Raw genomic sequence first — 4,619 nt, forward strand, 5'->3', positions numbered from 1 at the left:
TCTAGTAAGTAGTCTCTGTTTCTACTCAAAAATCATAACTTTACTCACTAAAAATTCCTGATGAGTACTAGACAACAAGGGAGACCTAGGGTTGATCAGACCCTTTAGTTCCTCAGTGTCCAGCAAGGGGTTTCAGTACTAGGTGGGTACAGTCAAAAATATGTAAGGAAACTCACTGTTCCTTACAAGAGAATTCTAATTGCCTTTAGTTTACTCAACTACTGACTAGGATAACCTAGTACTCAAGTAAGGGGTTAGGGGAAAAGAATCCCCTTTACCCAGCAGTTGATACTGTCTTTTATAGGGGTATACACGTGTAGATACATGAGGAGAAAGTGTAACTAACTACAATAAGAATATATGTGCTTATAGGTCCTACTACACAATGATCTGATACAATCAGTAATGTAGTAATAATAAAATACAAACCAGTAAATCAAATCCTTACACTAAGCCTGCTGGATGTTAGAACTGTAGAACTATAACTTTGTACTAACTCACAAACCTAGAACACAAATGATGAAAGCTGATTTACTCTTAAGACAAGTAGGTCATAAAAGGGGGGAGAATAATAATGAAAATCTTGTTCTCCTAGACAATTCCTGTTTTGTGTCTGAGACAATCTAAGAGATCTGACTCAAATCTAAGAATGTTGACTTTGTCACCTGTATATAGTAAGCTCTAAGATACATGTAGGACTGGGTTGTAGTAAAGTAGTTAGAGAAGTAAGCTAGGGATTGAGAGGAGGATAAGGATGGACAGGTTTACTAGGAAGGCTGACTGTACATTCTGAAGGATTGGAAGCTATAGGAGGACATTGTCTGAGCTTATTACAACAATCCAACTATAGGACATTTAGACTGACACAAAACACAGGAACTTATTACTTGGAACTACTAGTAGCCAGGAATGTAGAGGGAAATCCTGAAGTACATGACTAGTTATAATACATACTAACAGACTAAGGCCTATCAGACAAGAGTTTAGGCTCCTCTACATCTGTATCAGATTCTAGATCACTCTTAGGAAGAAGTCTTAGTAGACCTGATTAGTAAGCTACCTGAGTCTTAGAGTTATAATACTATCTACATAATTGTTGACTGATTCTCTAAGCAAGTCTACACAGTTCTAACCTGAACAGAACTCACTTCTGAAGGTATAGTGTGTATCTATTAGGATTATGTCTTCTAGTTGTACAAACTCTCTTAGAAGCTCATTCATGATTGTAGACTGTAATTTGAGTTAAAATTCATGTAGAACTTGTATACACTTCTCAGAATTCAAGGGAACCCTTCTACTGTATATTACTTACAGACTGATAGTTAAACTGAGCAAGTCAATCAGGAGATTGAGCTCTACCTCTAAATGTTCATTAATCATTAGTAGTTAGACTGGTCTGAATGGTTAGCTCTGGCAGAATTTGTACACAATAACTAGTAATACTCTGTAACAGGACAGTCCCTGTTCTTCCTCAATCATAAGAGACATCTGTACTAGGGGACAGTTCTAAACCAGAACAGTAGTTCTGAATCTGTAACAGACTTTGTAGAACAGATGCATAAGACTAGGGAAGATGTACAAGCTCTTTTAGAGAAGGTAGTACAGGTTATAAAGTAGAACTATGATTGGAAGAGATCTACAGCTAGGGATTACTAGTCTAGGGACAAAGTTATACTAGAAGCTACTAATCTGACTACAGATTGTCTAATAAAGAAGTTGGACAACAAGTGCTTCAGACCCTTCATTATTGAAAAGAAGGTTAGTGCCTCTACCTACAAACTCTAACTTCTAGTAATATAAAAGCATATACACCTAGTGTTCAACAAGGTTCTATTGTCTCAGTACTACAATCCAGGTTTTCCTTCACAACAAAGACTCCTACCACCTCTACCAGAACTCATCAGTTCCAAACTAGAATACAAAATAGAGTATGTAGCAGATGCTAAGCTAGTGTACAGAAAGCTCAAGTTCCTTATTTACTAGAAAGGATACCTAGTTGAAGAACACACTTGAGAACCTACTAAGAATCTCACCTATACTGCTAAGGCAATCCAAGACTTCTATTAACTTCATTCAGGTGCTCTGTATCAACTCTACCTTACAGATTTCCAAACTCTACCATTCTGACTTATACTCAAACTACTGACCAAGCCTAATGTTCACCAATTAGGATGATTGGTTTTAGAGAGAGGGTAATGTTACAGTTCTCTACTCTTGTACCTTCAGTTCTAATGGTTCTACACTCTTCTGTACTAGAACTTGGGACTTCTGTCCCTCAGGAGTACTATCTATAAACTATATGTGTACTGACTCTTACTACTACCCCTCCTTACTTTATCATTCCATTCCTTTAACCACTCTTTCATTCCTTGTTCATTCTATAGTCTCTTACCCTTTGTTCATCCCTTCATTCTTTGTACCTTTATCTTTGACCTTCCTTTCTTTTATTCTTCATAGCTTATTATTCTTAGTGGCTCATACTCTCTGAGTACTCTTGTATAGTTTAGTATATATAGGTGTACAAGATTAGACTGGTCCTGTAGTCTTAATCTTGTCTACTCTAGGTAGTCCTGTACTCTTAGGCTTACTCTATATACTCTACTCTTGTCTCTCTCTCTCTCTCTCTGTCTGTTCCACAAGTTCCAACTATGTTCTAGTGCTCATGTTCTATATTTCTATTATGTAGGATAGTTGTAGCCTAGGTCCCCTCACTGAGCCTACAGGTCCCCTCTATACTGTTACTAACAGTAGGTCTCTAAATATCAATATAGAGATAATCTCCATAAGATTGTGTAAGAGGTGTTGTTTGTATTTTTAGTATTTCATTGTGTTGTATGTTTACTTTAATACAATCTGTACACTGTGCATTTTTATTGTCTGTTATCCTTTGACTTATAATCTCAGAATACTCTTGTATGAGTTTGTACAAGTAATTGAAATTGACATAACCTATTTGTTAATGTAAATCAACAATAGTGATTGTGTTAATAGATCATTTATTATGATGAGAAACTATCATATACAAGTTATTTCATACATGTATTTCACCAATCTTTGTATGAGTAGGAGAATAAATAATACATTCATTGTTTGTTTTTGTTAAAACATATCCTACTTTGTATAATAGCACTTTACTAACAAGTGTGAAGTTCAGATTAGGATGATAGTATACATTTTGTAGTAAAATCATGTTCACCTTAGTATGCTTATTGGCTTTGTCTTGTAGTTTTACATTAAATGTTATTACTCTACTTTTGCTAAGTGTGAATAACAATTTATTCACAATTGTAACATTTATTAGGGTTGAGTTCTAAACGTTTGTAAGACAGAACAAGTATAGAGTAGTGTGTACATTTGCACCAGTGTCCAATATATCAATACAATGTATTAGTTCAGTATTATTGTAATGTATTGTATTAATACATATGTTTGGATTGTAATTAAACTCCTTAATGACTTCTTTTATATTGTCAAATGAGTTCATAAAGTTGTCTACTTGTATGACACTATCCTCTTATACTTTGAATACTAAAAATATGTTGGATTCAGTAGATAGAGCAGATTCAGCAGATAGAGCAGATTCAGCAGATAGAGCAGATTAAACAGGTAAGCTACTAGAACTTAATACTAAGGCTTCTACAATTGTAGACTCTAACATTAGCATTTTATTAACATCTTCAATGAATACTGTTTTATTATTGTCTCTAATGAATACTACTGTATTAAGTGCAGGTTGAGACAGTGTAGTAGTAGTAGTAGAAGTAGTAGCTGTTTGCTTATACTTTTTCTTTTAAGCTTCTGTTGTTTTGCTTGTTAGAGGATTTCAGCAGTCTTTTAACATATGCTTGTACTTATTACAGTTGTAGCATTTAACTTTATTATAAGGCTTTGTTTTGCCTTTAGCTACACTTTTACCTTTTGTTTGTAGGCTGTCTCATTCAGTATCTTGTTTTGTTTGAGAGTACTAAGAATGATACTTAGTATATGTGTTTTGTAATTTGTGTATCAACTTAGCTAGTGTCAGAATGTCTTTCTGAGCTGCTGTAACTATTGGTAGTTGATTATAATAAGTAATCTGCCTGTCTAGCATTGTTGCTACCCATTTATACTTATGAGGAGTAGTGAGGTTAATTACTGAAATGTATGTATCATTATTAGGGGCTTTATTATGTACAGACAACTACTCATAGATTTGTTTAATGTTGTCTAACATCTTATCAAACTGTAATACATACTCTTTTACTGTAAACAACATAAATATGTCTACAGTATGTGTCATCATTGTTTGAACATTGTATTGTTCAGAAAGCACCTTCATAAGACTTCTAACACTTGTATGTATTGTGAAGTTTGTATAAATTGTATCAGTTATTGTTTTCATTATACAATAATACAAAACATTACCTGTATGTATGCTAGCATCATTAGAGGAAGGGGGATTGTGCTCTAGATAGTCTAAGAGTATCATAGTAGTAAGTGTACTGTGTATACACAAGTACTATATCTTGTATCCCTTTGTACTAGCTAACTTTTCTGTTTCCTCAAAGAACTTTATAATGTTAGAGTCATTTATTATAGTATTAACAAAGGTATGTGTTGTAGACAACATTGTAATGGGT

The sequence above is a fragment of the Fomitiporia mediterranea genome, assembly GCF_000271605.1.
Source record: "Fomitiporia mediterranea MF3/22 unplaced genomic scaffold FOMMEscaffold_4, whole genome shotgun sequence".
NCBI classification, from domain to species: Eukaryota; Fungi; Basidiomycota; class Agaricomycetes; order Hymenochaetales; family Hymenochaetaceae; genus Fomitiporia; species Fomitiporia mediterranea.